The sequence below is a fragment of the Leptodactylus fuscus genome, chromosome 3 (genome assembly GCF_031893055.1).
Source record: "Leptodactylus fuscus isolate aLepFus1 chromosome 3, aLepFus1.hap2, whole genome shotgun sequence".
Classification (NCBI taxonomy): Eukaryota; Metazoa; Chordata; class Amphibia; order Anura; family Leptodactylidae; genus Leptodactylus; species Leptodactylus fuscus.
This window is the reverse complement of record NC_134267.1, coordinates 141,547,490-141,562,842: the sequence shown is the minus strand read 5'-3', so window position 1 is coordinate 141,562,842 and position 15,353 is coordinate 141,547,490.

The following is a 15,353-nucleotide window of genomic DNA, read 5'->3' as shown; positions in this document are numbered from 1 at the left end:
CGGCTCCCTTTTGGAGAGGCCCCTGCTCAGCGGCCTCAGGAAGAGAGCCTGAGACGTCACAAGTAGGGACGTTCTCAGTTCCCTTCTTGAGGCTGCTGATTGGCTTTGGCTGTCTTCCAGCAGAAGTACCCACTGCGCGTGACAACAACGGACCTACAGTACCAGACCGAATGGGGAGGTGTCGGAGCACCAGGGACAGGCGAGTATGGTTTTATTTTTTTTTAACCTTCCCCAGTCTAATTAATAAATAAAAAATTTTCCTGAGCAACCTCTTTTAGCATCTTTACCTGAGATGTGCCATGGTTTTATATCACAGAGCAACACATCCAAAGAGTGTGGTACCACAGTTTTGCTTTATACACATAGGGCTGAGCAATTAATAAAATAATAATCAAAACTGAACATTAACCAATGTTTGGCTCTTCTGAGTGATGTCAGGGACCTCTGAAGCTTGTGATTGGGCCTTTTCTGGTCATGTGGCTTTGCGACACGGGCGACACGATGCTGTGTTACCCACGCCACTGCTGAGTCTCAGTCACAGGCCTCAGTGGTCCCTGACTTCAATCAGAAAAGGCAAAAACAGAAGGGAGTTGCACCTGAGCCCAGGACAGCTGACTAAGACTGTTTTTTTGTTTGATCACCTTTCCTGGGCTTCAATGTATTATACTATAGGGTGTGAAGAGACCCCAGAGTATAACATCAGTTCCAGTTTGTCTGTGTTCGGCGTGAACTAAACCACCAGGAGAACCTTGCAAGGTTCACCCAACACATACTGTAAAAGGGGCAACACCTAAATAATTGCCACTAATCATAATTGAGGTAAAATGCCCGCTTAATTGCGATTTGGATTTAGGTCATAATTTCCCAGCTCTACTTACACAGTAGTAGGCTTTGAGCAGCAGCAAGATGCTGAAAGATGACTAGGACCCATGAAGCAATGCCAAAAAGTCAGGGCCTTGGGCGGGAAGAAAGTGGTCAGTCTGCCTCTGCAACTAGATGTCATCTCAGCTACTCAATGAATCTATATAAAATTGAACTCTTATTTGTTAATTAAACTACACAATTTATTAAATGGATGCCGCCTATCTTTATGTTGGATAGCCATTGTGGAGAATCTATGGCATGCGTGCCAGAGGAGGCACTCAGAGCCCTCTCTGTGGAACATAATATACTGTGTGGGGATCAATTTGCAGCATATTGTATTGTGTGGTGGCCACTGTGGAGAAGATTGTACTGTGTGGGGGCCACTGTGGGGCAGACTGTACTGTGTGGGAGTCACTGTGGGGCAGACTGTACCGTGTGGGGGCCCTTCACTATTAATATCACAGTATCTGTTTTATAGAAGACATGTGATATTAGTACAGGCTGTGATAACATTGCACGGTCACTATAAAAGAGAACCAGTGCGATGTAAATAGTGAACTTTAATTGTTCAAATTATGCCAAATGTAAACTTTTACCTATCAGTACAAAGTTGTTATGTGATCAGCAAAAGCTTTGTAAAGCCCCATTCACACGACCGTATTTTGCAGGTCCGTAACTGTCCGCAATTGTGGTTCCACATAACATTAAAGTTAAATTGCCGTGTTGGCACTTTGTGATCAATTACTGGGTTTTGGGTTGCAGTTTGTGCACTCAGTCTGTAAAAGGTTCGCCATCACTGTTGCATAGTAAGTGTAATGATATACACATTACTCATGCAGGGAGTGGGGTGTGGCTCAGCCTGATTTAGGGGACCATTCACCTACTCCCCTGTGGGTCAGTTCAAGCTTGGTTACTGCAGATGATTAGCTCCTGTCACACAGTGCTAATGAAGGAGATGACCGTGAAGCCTCCCTGATTGTATACTTATCGTGTCTTAGAATATTTAGTATAATTTGGAGAGAAGAATAATTGTAGTGCCCCCAAGCAGGCAGAGATGGTACCGACAATGGTAGTTGCCCAAGTAATGCTATGCTAAAAAAACAAACCAAGAGATGGCTAAAAACCAAAATGGTGTCTGTTAAGGAGCTGACGAGAAGAAGGGCTATGAGTGCAATATATATATATATATATATATATATATATATATATATATATATATATATATGTGTGTGTGCAAAAACAATCAGGTAGAGTACAGCAATGAAAAAAAGAAAAAGAAAAAAAAAGGTGTTGTCCATTTTTGGGGATCTGCAACCCTCACCTATCATCTGGACAGCTCTGTACACTTGAGGGAATTTATTAAGACACTAATCTTAATAAAGTTCCAGACTTGCCTATTTATAATGTGTGTTAAGATTGTGCCTGAATTAAGAGGGTTGGCCTCTTAATAAATTAGGCACTCAGACGTGCACCAGAATGCCAAGAACTGTCCCAGATTTCCTAAATGAGTCAGTTTATTGACGCGAGTTATAATACATTTGTCGGACCGGGGAATACCCACTGCCCTACCTTTCTCTCTCCCCATTCCTCTGGCTTGCACACAAAGTAGGCAGCTAGTGCAGAAAAAAAATGTATCAAATATTTGGTGAAAAATTTGCCATGCGCCCCATTATGAGTGTAAGATGGCATGCATGGGTTAATAACATCCCACCATTGTATAGTGGCCATGCTGGAATAGTGCCAGAGCTGCCACTGCGCAGAATGGTTACTAAACAATGAACAAAGTCATCAATATCTCATAGTGGCTGATGCTGAACAATAAATGTGGCACATCTTTAGACTGCGAGTTTATAGAACACCAGAACAGTCCCTACTGAACTATAAGAACTGGCTGATAGCTGGTATTAATATAAAAAAATATATATTATAGATAGATAGATAGATAGATAGATAGATAGATAGATAGATAGATAGATACACATACTTCCCATACGGTGCCACCATCACTGAGATATTAATTTGCTTTCTTAATATTGTAATTAGCTGTTTAGTGCAACAAGGACATCACACCAAAGTATTTTTTAAGTTATTATATGGCTCACAATCGAGAACCAAAAATGCTGAAAGAAAACACTATCATATAGTTGTCCCTGCCGAACCGCTGTCACCTGAAGCAAGCATTGACCTCAGTCCTACTAAAGTGAGCCCCACAATCAGCTGGTATCATTGGGGAAAGCTCGGCTATCTTTATTAGTCCTATAGGCTATAAAATAGCAGCATAGGAACATACAACCATTGAGAAAGTAACCCCACAGATCCTCAAAAAAGCTGCCAAAAGTTTGAGAAAACATCAGAACAAAAACGCACTGTTTATAGAGTGTCCAATACTTTACCTATTGCCTTACAACTAAACCTGAAAAAATAGAAACAAGCAAAACCACTCACATATATCCGCATCCACAAGATAAAATATGTCTGAGGGTTCTAGAGGTGGACCTCCCCATATTGGAAAAATGAGGGTAATGTAATTTTCAAATTCACACTCTCCACTTTTGCATAGCCCTCTATGGGGTTCTACCAAGTTATGAAGTTATCCTCAACCCATCGGGTGGGGCGTAACTTCTTGATCGGTGGCAATTTGGCAATTCAACTGCTAGGACCATCCCTAATAGCACATCTATTGCAACCCCCCCCCCCCCAACAAAAGAAACCCCAAAAAACTGCATAGCTTTTTTGTCTCCCCAAATTTGTCTTCCCTGCTTTCTGCCATCAAAGTCAGGGCCGACTGCTAAAAAGAATAAATGGAGTGGCAGTGCTCATGTTCTGCCTGACGTTCCATCAAGTCAGGAGAACTGGAGCCTTGCTCTTGGGATTGGGGGTCCAAGCGGCTAAACCACCAGTGTTATCTCCATTGCGATCGATAAAGGATACCTCCCAACCTTTACTAAAATCTCAGCCACATTGTAGGGACCATAAAACTGCTTTTTTTTCTGGAAGAGTTTTTGCAGCATCAAAAATGCGGCATGCCCGCTATGTGTAACCCCAGCATTAGGGGTTCTTATAGTGCCAGGCCTATTGTATGGCGATATATCTTGCACCAGGTATAATAAAATGCACAACATGACCTGAGTATCTGACCCCTGACAAATGACACCCAGCTTCATTTTCCCTTCTTTGTTTTGTCATCTAGAAGAATTTCTTCTGGACTGGTCTCACCCTTCATTATCATACAGGAAACATCAACAAAGCAAAGGAAGACGCCACAAAGTGTGAGAAAATGTGACAAATGGATACACCATGCAGTTGTCAATACAATGTGGAGCCCCATTAACAAGGCCAGGACCTGAGTGCTGTAGTAAATGGAGTCCCAGCATAGCAGCCATGTGCCCAGTGCTGTGCCATGTATCTTGTTGCTGTTTACAGCCATGTGGGACACATCTCCTGGGTATTATGGAGCCAGAGATAACCCTTTAGCTGCCAGGCAGAGATAAGGGACAGGCAGAGTCATCACCTTTCTATATGACGTATGCAGTACTGCTTACAGTGTGAACTGCACCAGTCCACCAACCATCCTGACAGCCTGAAAACAATGTCCACCATGAAGCCGAGGAACCCAGTAAACTACTTCCAGCTAAAAATACTTGCTGACAGAGTGGGAGCATCCATGAGCAGGGAGCCAGCTGGTGTGCTGACACGTACAGCAGCCATAGGACTGCAGGTAAACTTTCCCTGCACTCACTTATAGGACACACTTGGCTCTGCTACATGAAGGGGCTTCGTGCAGAGCCTGTATGCTACTCCTTGGCTAGGTTACCTGGGGGTCTGCAGGAGCCTGCGCTTCTTCATCAGGTGTATCTTCTATAAGAACTTTGCTTTTGTTCAGCTTCCACATGTCGCCAGGTGCAGGGTCCCAGGGCCTGTGTGAGGACAGGGGGAGAATGTGGAGTCACAAGGGGCAGACACGATCACACTTTGGCTTGAGTTAAACTTTATACAGGGCACAGCAGTAACTCCATCCTAGAAACAAGAGCCCTTCAGCGCCTGCTCCACTTCTAATCATCCCGAGGAGGAGGAGGTGGATGAGGGGGAGGGGGGAAGAGGAGGAGGAGGAGGAGGGCACAGGGAGGGTACACGATGGGATGGAGATAAGACACCGGCACGGACAAGAACAATGAATGGAATGAAGGGGGGGAGATGTGACGTCATGGCCAGGAGCCCAGGGGGGCGCTGTCATGGAGTCAGCACCTCTATCAGCTGCTGTGTCATTCCTACCTCACTAATGCTGGGAACATGGCGTCTATGGGATATTGTAATCTGAGGAAAGGAGGTCATGAAATGAGGACATGTAAATAGCGGCTGCCTCTGAGACATTCATTATGGTGAGGGCAGGTCCAGTTACATCCCAGCAGGTGGACACAGAGTGAGCAGATACCTCAGAGGCATAATAAAAGCAGCAGCACTATTTATTACAGCCCTGTGCAGTATATTCCTATGGGCAGCTAGTGATCGGATCCACAAGGCCCTCCTCCAGCCTGGCCCACTGCATTAACCTTTAGATTACCACTGGGCTACACCAGCTTTATCCTGCAGGATTTACTACAGGCCTCGCGTTGCCGAAAAGCTGAATTTTTTGTTGCAGATTCTGCTGTTATTTTTGAGCCAAGACCAGGAGTAGATTGAGCAGAAGCAAGACTTTTAAGAGGGTGTTCACACTGTCTTAAACTACGGGGAAAGTGAACAGGGAACAGCTTTCCAGCGATCAGCTTTAAAACCCATTCATTTGAATGGTTTTTTAAAGGTAAGGTCCGTATGCAGCCTCTCTGCCTAGAAACCTTTTTTTTTTTTTTTTGCATGGACACAAAGTCAGACATGCAGGACTTTTTGTCCATGCAAAAAAAAATTTTCCCAGGCAGAGAGGCTGCATACGGACACCGGCAATTACCTTTAAGGCTGAGGCCCCATGGGACGATACGCAGCGCTAAAGCACTGCGGGGAAAACTGCGGTGGGATCGCTTTGCGGTTCTTCCCGCAGCGCTTTGAACAGAAACCGGTCACACTGCAGCACGATAGGCTGCTGTGGAGAAGGACGTTCCTGACTGACTGTCAAGAACGCCCTTCTGACTGTAAAGCGCTACAGTACCGGGACCAATAGCGCTTTACCCGGGGCACAGATCAGGAAAGCCAATAGTGCGCTGAATTCAGCGCACTGTCAGCTTTCCAGCAGTATATGGAACTGCCTGTGCCCAATCTGATGAAAGGTCCTCTTTAATATTTTACATTACATTCGTAGCCATTCCTGGGTTTGGTTCAATACGCTGCAACAAAAAAGCTGCATTTCTGCGTTTGCTGCAGGGTTTTGAGCCAAAGTCTACAACTTGAAAAAGAATAGGAAATATAGAAGTAGCATTTGTACTTTTTTTTGCTTCTGCTAACCACTTCTAGTACCGGGCCTATTTCTGGTCTAGGACCAGACAGATTTTTGGTTTTTTTGTATGTGCGGTTTTTAGAACTGTAACATTTTTATCATTTGGGTTATTCAACTAATTTATCTTGTCTTTTTTTGGTGACACATATTTTCTGCTGTTTTTATTTTTGTATGTTTTAATAAAAATTTTATATCTGGGAAAATATAAACAAAAGAGGAGGGAAAACGGGTTTGTTTTTACTTTTCATTCTTTTATTTAATAGCACAGAGTGCTACTAAAAACTCTTTTTAAAATAGTTTTTCTTCTCTGTTACAATATATATATATATATATATATATATATATATATATATATATATATTAGGGCTAGAACTTGTAACAAGGGCATGTTATTGACGTAGTATTTTATTTATTTTTTATTGTTATATCTAATTTTTTTTTACTTTCCTATTTTTTTAGACCCCTTTGGGGATATCTGACCACAATTTTTTTTCTTGGGGGAGGCTGATTTTCCCTGTAACTGGGGCTGGTACAGCAGACCAATAAGAGGAGGGTTTTTACTTCAAAGAGGATCCTAGTGAATTATGACCGATGAGCCATGTCATCCCAGGTTAAAGGGTTTTTCCAGATAAAATGATATTGATAGCCTTTGCTTTTGATGGGTCATCAGTATCGAATCAGCAGAGGGTCCAACACCTGGGACCACCATTCAATCAGCTGTTCACAGCAGCCACTATATGGAAAATAGAGCTGGAAGCAGATAGCTCTGTTCACTATGTTCACTATGTTGTGGCTGTGCTGAGTTCCTGCACAAGGGTATACTGAGGTATAGGTCATTATCATTTGCCTGGAAAACCTCTATAAGATGTAACTGTGAAATGTAAGAGATATAAGGGAAGAAAAGCAGCATGTGCCTCACATATTCATAGATTGTAAGCTCATGCGAGCAGGGCCCTCAGTCCCATTGTGTGAAATGACTATTTCTTTGTAATGTATCTCTTTGTCTGTATTTGAACCCTATAAATTGTACAGCGCTGCGGAATATGTTGGCACTATATAAATAAAATGTATTATTATTATATAAACCATTGCTTTTATGGAATATAGGTACTGTTTCATTGCTGAGGGCAGATCACAGAACCCAGTTCTACAGTGCCATTGGTTTAAATGGGGCATGTTCATAAAGTAGGCATGTAGATTGTGACATTTGTACTGTATCCACCAAATCAGAGACATCCATGTAGAGTCACTGGAGAACTTTTGGGGTCCTTGCCCCTTATCAGTACATAGGAGGGTTAGTTCTTGGCTGGGTGAAATGCTTTAGTCTAAGGCTATACACTGCAAGTTCGCAGCAGGTTAGCCATGGTGGAATTACTGTCAGTTAACCCACAGTCATTGCCCATCCACATACTGCAGAACAAAATCACAGCGTATACTGTATAGCGCTGCAAGCTTTGAGCCTGCAGAATGTCAATCATTGCTGGGTGTTTGGACATGTATTTCAACCAAGACAACGGTTGAAACCCAGGTTAGCTACAGAGCAGTTCTCCTTTACACCACTGTATCTCTTGAATTAGAAACAATAAACCTTCCCCCCACTTGCATCTATATTGCACAGCCAATGTTAATATATAATTTTATACACTAGAGATGAGCAAATAGTATTTGAAACTCTAGTTTTGAATACCTTGCTCCCATAGGAATGAATGGAAGCAGCCGAACACCAAGGGGTTAAGCGCCGGCCGCTTCCATTCATTCTTATGGAGAGAGGTACTCGAAACTAGAGTTTCGAATACTATTCGCTCATCTCTACTATACACAAGAACCTATAAAGTACACAAATAAGAAATCTAAGGTCACACGGTGGCTCAGTGGTTAACACTGCAGCCTTGCAGTGCTGGAGTTCTGGATTCAAATCCTGCCAAGGATTGCCAGATAACGGTTGAAACCCAGTGTTTGCATGGGTTTTCTCCCACACTCCAAAGACATACTGATACAGGGGGAAATAATGGGCATTAGAGGCCCTGAGGTACTATCCGCTTGGGAGGCAGTTCCGTCTGGTGACCGACCACTCACCCCTCACTTGGATGAGCAGGACCAAGGACAAGAATGCCAGGGCGTCTAGGTGGTTCTTGTCACTTCAGGACTTCAAATACACAGTGGAGGACAGAGCCGGGAAACTACAAGGCAACGTGGATGCCTTGTCCCGAACTTATTGAACTGAGGGGGGGGGGGGGTATGTGAGAGAGTGAAGGGTGTAGTCTGGGAGGACAAGTATATTCCAGCAAGGCACCTAACGGGTGTGTGGTGAGACCCACACCAGGGAGGTCAGCTGACTAATCAGGACCTAATAACAGTCTGAGTGTGAAGACTAGCAGGGTGGTACCACACTGACAGAGCTGACCTATCCAGAGCGAACCTTCAAAGCAGGTACTGTGCCACCGTTGTTGTTGCCAAGGTGGGAGACTGGTAGCCAGTCTCCTTTATAGTCAGGGAAAAGTTTCCTTACGTTTAAGTTAGTCTCTCAGCCGAGAAGGGTTTTGTTTTGTTTATTCTGTGCCTTTGCAAAGGCAGTGTATGTGTTACATGTGAATAAAGCCTGAACTTGTATGCAATCCAGTGTCTGTGTCTCTGTTTCCTGCACTGCTACAAGCATCTACCTGATCAATTCCCCACATATGGTGCTTCGGATGCGGGCATAAGTGCAGTGAGACATACACAAGCTGAAATAGAAAGCCACAGCTATGGAGGAGATTGTGAAACAGCTGGTACTGGCTAATCAGCAGCAGCAGAGACATGCAGAAGCTACTGCAGTGCAACAAGAGGCTAACAGGCTGTTGCAGCAGAGACATGCAGAGGCTAATGCAGCACAACAGACCAACTGTCTTTTGGCCAAGCAGATGTCCATGTTGCTGGCTGCTTAGCAAAAGACCCGACCCAGCAAAGTCAGAGCGGGATGCCAGAAAAGAGGTCCGTAAAGCGTTGACCAAGATGATGTCAGAGGACGATGTAGAAGCCTATGTGACTGGGTTTGAAAGAGTGGCCACCAGTGAGAGGCTTCCACCGCACCTCTGGGCAGAGGTGTTGGCTCCTTTCTTAGTTACTGAGCCCCATGTGAAAGTACGGATGAGGTCGTACCGGGTCCCTGAGGCTCGCCGACAAGCCATTTCAGGGGAGGTGCAGAAAATGCTGAAATTGAGAGTCAATGAGGAGTCCAAAAGTGAATGGGCCAGTCCCATTGTTCTAGTTCCCAAACCAGATGGGACATTGCGTTTCTGCAATGACTATAGGAAACTAAATGAAGTGTCTAAGTTTGACACTTATATAATGCCTCGGGTAGACAAACTTTTTGAGAGACTGGGAGGGGCCCGGTACTTCTCTACGCTTGATGTCACTAAGGGATATTGGCAGGTACCTCTGACAGATAGCGCCATAGAAAAGACTGCATTTATCACCCCTGAGGGACTTTTTCACTATGTCGTTACCATTCAGGCTCCATGGGGCCCCTGCTACATTCCAACGGTTAATGGACATAGTGTAGAAACCTCATAGAAAATATGCCTCAGCGTATCTGGATGACATAATCATTTTCAGCAATGACTGGGAGAGTCATTTGTCTAAGGTACAAGCTGTAGTGGATTTCTTGAGAGCAGCTGGCCTGACTGCCAACCCCAAAAAGTGTGCTTTGGGGATGGAGAAGACACACTATTTGGGGTATGTTATTGGCCGTGGTATAATCAAACCCCAGGTCAACAAGGTCAATGCTATCCGGGAATGGCCTCGACCTCTGAGCACCAAACAAGTTCAAATACACAGTGAAGGACAGAGCCGGGAAACTGCAAGGCAACGCGGATGCCTTGTCCCGAACTTATTGTTTGGTGGCTGGAGCTCGCCCCGAGGGGTCAGAACTGAGGGGGGGGGAGGGTATGTGAGAGAGTGAAATGTGTAGTCTGGGAAGACAAGTATATTCCAGCAAGGCACCTAACGGGTGTATGGGAAAGGTTCACACCAGGGAGATCAGCTGACTAATCAGGACCTAATAACAGTCTAAGGGTGAATTCACACTGAGTAAACGCTAGCTTATTCTGAACGTAAAACACGTTCAGAATAAGCGGCGTCTAAAGCAGCTCCATTCATTTCTATGGGAGCGGGGATACGAGCGCTCCCCATAGAAATGAATGGGCTGCTTCTTTCACTCCGTGCAGTCCCATTGAAGTGAATGGGGAGTGCCGGCGTATACGGCAAGCTCTGCTCATGCCGGAGCGTACACGCCGGCACTCCCCATTCACTTCAATGGGACTGCACGGAGTGAAAGAAGCAGCCCATTCATTTCTATGGGGAGCGCTCGTATCCCCGCTCCCATAGAAATGAATGGAGCTGCTTTAGACGCCGCTTATTCTGAACGTGTTTTACGTTCAGAATAAGCTAGCGTTTACTCAGTGTGAATGCACCCTGAGTGTGAAGACTAGCAGTGTGACACCACACTGACAGAGTTGAACTGTCCAGACCGGACCTCCAAAGCAGGTACTGTGCCACCCATTGTTGTTGCCAAGGTGGGGGACTGGTAGCCAGTCTCCCTTATAGTCAGGGAAAAGTTTCCTTACGTTTAAGTTAGTTTTCTCAGCTGAGAAGGATTTTGTTTTGTTTATCCTGTGGCTTTGCAAAAGCAGTGTATGCGTTACATGTGAATAAAGCCTGAACTTGTGTGCAATCCAGTGTCTGTGTCCCTGTTTCCTGCACTGCTACAAGCATCTACCTGAGCAGTTCCCCACACTATGCTTTCTTTTCGCTTTATGAATGCAAAAGGGCTCCGGAAGAAGACACGAAGATGAAGGTGGCGCTGGAGAGAGTTCTCTCGCAGCATTGGGGACGCCCCCAGTACTCTTTGAGTGCTGGGGCCTGCCCCCAGTGCTGCTAGAGAACTCATTTGCATACTGAGAAAACCGGGATTTCTACCGAATGGCGGCCCAGAGAAGACATCTAAAGGTAGGAGAAGAATAGCCTTTCTTAAGGCTATTCCGACGCGGTAGGCAGAAAAAATAAATTTTAATAAAAGAATCCCTTTAAGCCAAATTTTTCTGACACAATCTTGGTGCATTTTTAGGACATCATGGCACATTTAAAGGGGTTGGATAACCATATTTTTTATTTGAGGCCGGGGAAGGTGAAAAAAAAAAAACCTCACCCGTCTCCAGTGCTTCGGTGTCTCCCACCGTGGTCCACAGTCTTTTCTTCCAGCAGAAGTCCCTGCAGCATGTACACTGCTGAGGCCAATCCCTGCAGCGATCACATGACTGCTGAGGCCAATCAGCAGCCTAAAGAAAGGGACATGGGACATCACAGTGTGACGGGGATTTCTGCTAAAACAAGACAGCGAAGCAGCAGAGCCGGATCGTGTTGGGAGACACCAGAGCACATGAGGCAGGTAATATGTTTTTTTTCTTGTTTTGTTTTTGTTTTGCTTTTTAACACTGCTAAGTTGTAAATAAGAAGCTTATAATACACAAAATAAGGCAATAAATCAATTAATTAGAATGCAGGAGAATACCCTGTCTCCCAGCGACATACTGTCCCATACTAATACATGCGCTCCCAGTATGATGTTCAAGCCGGTAAATCTGGCTAACACATGCAGCTACCCTAAAGCTGAAGATGGAGAAGGATATAATGTAAACAATCAGATTGAAGATAAAGAGTAAGAGAATAGCTTGATAAGTGCTGAAGGAAACAGATCTCCTTAATAAGATATATTACAAAGTTTCTTACATTTAAATGGGTATTCCCACCTCACATACTCATCAATCTTTACTGCTGTAAAATCTTATTTCTTTCTGGTTTCTTGCATCATTTGGTGGGCGGGGTTTCACATGCAACCTGTTATTTAGCTCCGCCCCCAAATTCGCATGTAGCTCCGCCCACCCATTTTGGACTATGAAGTACAGGCAGCAGCAACTCCATTCTGTGTTACATACAGAGACTGCCTGTCTCTGCCATAATGAACACAATTGAATTAGCTAGCCTGATAACTGGGAGAACAGAAGAAATGAAAGCAGCCCCTCTCCCCTATCTGCTAACAGGAACCTAGGTCACGTGGTGTAGACACAGGAATAGCTAGATACACAGGCTCGCTTCCCTGCACTTAGCCCCTCCTCCCTCCCCCCTGAGAGCAGCAGATACATCACTTGACTCATGAGCAGCTAAGTCAGGGCTATGGCCACAAAGAATTGAATAAAGTAAGATAGTGGACAAACAAAGCCGTTTTGCTGAAGCATTGTATTTAGGAAAAGTCTTACATTCACATTAACAAGCAGTATAGATAGGATCCTTGTGATGGGACAACCCCTTTAAATTCACTATTCATTTATGAAAAGTTATTTCATAACTGGAGGTACTCTTTAAGCTATGAACATTTTTATAAGTCGTAGTCAAATTTTTTTTTTAGCGCAAACTGAATGTGTGAAAGAAGCACAACACTGTGCCAAAGATTTGTCATTGTTGAGTCTTCATACCAGTATTTAGTTGTGATCACAATAGTAAATCTGGGCCTTTGTTTCTGTAGCAGCCTGAACTGTGCTTTCCCTTCAATGCTAGGTTCACACTAGCGTTCGGGTTTATGTCCTTTGGGTTCATTTGGGGACCCGAAAAGCAGAAACCCTATCCGCTTATGGAAACTCGCAGACCCTATAGACCAGGGGTAGGGAACCTTTGACTCTCCAGCTGCTGTGAAACTACAACTCCCAGCATGCTCCATTCACTTCCATGGGAGTTCCCAGAACAGCAGAGCCAGTATGCATGCTGGGAGTTGTAGTTTTGCAACAGCTGGAGAGCCATACGTTCCCTACCCCTGCTATAGACTATAATGGGGTCTGCGGGGTATCCACCAAAAATGGTGGAGAGAAACGTCCTATTAAACTCATCAAACAATGTATATGAGGCATTCTAAGTAGAAAGATTTGTACCTAGATGATTTTAAATGTAAACAAACGACATTGTCCCTGCAATATGTATATTACAATCTGTGTTCATACTCTATTTCATTATTTTTCTTCAGATTTAGGAAACATATACAAAGCATCATTGATCAGTCATGTATGTTTATAAATGAGTAACCTAACATGCTTCAGACCCAGAACTGGGACTCAGCCAGCCAGTGTCAGTCTTCTTACGTATTTCAGGATAGGATGAAATAGGGATTAATCATACTTAATGAAATACTGTATCTAATCCTTCATTTACTAAAGTGCCTCTATTGATGATTAGAACACTAAACAAGTTAAGACTTGGCCTGGGGTTTGTTTAAGAGTGGGAACTCCAGACACCAGTTCTGTTCTTAAAGAGGCTCTATCAGCAAAATTATGCTGATAGAGCCCCACATATGCGTGAATAGCCTTTAAAGGGGTTGTCCCACGTCGCATACTCACTCATCTTCATTTCTGTGAAATCTTCTGTCTTCCAGCTTTGTTGCGTCATTGGTGGGCGGGGTCACATATGCAAAGCCAAGTGGTGAGATGCTGCTGACCCTGCGTGCGCGCTCATAGACCAGTCTAGCCTTCACAATGCGAATACAGACCCGACAGTTCGGGTCTGTATTCGCATTGTGAAAGCTAGACTGGACTATAAGCGCGCACGCAGGGCCGGCGGCATCTCGCCGCTTGGCTTTGCATATGTGACCGCGGAGCGGAATAACAGCATCGCTTCTGCCGCTTCTGGCTTCATGCAGGGCAGAAGCATAGCGATGTTGCTGGCTTCACCTGTGCCAGCGTCTAACAGTCCCCAGCATCCGCCTCTCTATTACAGCGGATGTCGGGGAGTGTTAGACGCTGGCACAGGTGAAGCCAGCAACATCGCTATGCTTCTGCCCTGCATGAAGCCAGCAGCGGCAGAAGCGATGCTGTTATTCCGCTCCTTCGCCCACCCCGGAATAGCAGCATCGCTTCAGGCACCGCTAAAGTTATATTAAATTATTTTTTTATCAACGGCAGTTCGCAAGTGCTGGAGGAAGACGGGACCAGAGGACATCGCTGGAAGAGGAGGCGTGGCTGAAGATGACGTCGGACCCCCTGAATGACCCTGTTACTCACGTTCCCCCCTCAAATGTACTTATTTGAATGTTTTTTCAACTATGCCTACTTTAATATCATAATCAGTATGTTCTTGCATTATTTGTTTTTGACTCCCCCCCCCCCCCTCCAAGCCCATAACTTTTTTATCTCTCCGTTCTCAGAGCCATATGAGGTCTTAATGTTTTTGGGACAAATTTATCTTCATGGGGCTACCATTTAATATTCCCTACAATGTCCTGGGGATCTGGAAAAAAATTCTGAATTGGGTGGATTTGAAGAAAAAGTGCATTTGTGTGAGTTTCTTACTGGTTTCTTTTTCACGGCGTTCATTTGCAGCCAAAATGTCATTTATATTCTATGTTTCGGTACGATTCCAGGGATACCAAATTTATATGGTTTTATTTACATTTTAATGCCTTAACAAAAATCCAAAACTGTGCAAAAATAATTTTTGTCTTAAAGTCGTCATATTTTGACACCTGTAACTTTTTTATACTTTTGTGTACAGGGGTGCATAGGGCGTCTTTTTTGTGGGACCAGGTGTATGGAGTACGGAGCTGTGTAACATGTAGAGAAAATGAGAGTGGGGTGGTCACTATAAACAGTTATATCTCAGATATTATAAAACGTACAAACTTGCTTTTTGTTTAATTTTAAAGAGAAGATTATCTTCTTTCATATGACCCTAAGGCAGTACTATCTAAATTACTTCAATAGATATCACTGGTTGAAAATACAGTCCGGATTAGGAAATTTATATGCAACTGTATAATATATATGATATAAATATTCCAATCCGATTGTGTTTTCACAATTGTGTTTTCAACCAGCAATATCTCTGGATATATTTTAGATAGCACTGCAGTGTCGTATGAAAAAAGTGAATCTCCTCTTCCATATGACATCAAAAGTTTGTAAGTTGTATAGTATCCAAGATATAACTGTTTGAAGTGACCTGCCCCTGCCCTCTTTTTCTCTACATCTTACACAGCCCGTACCAC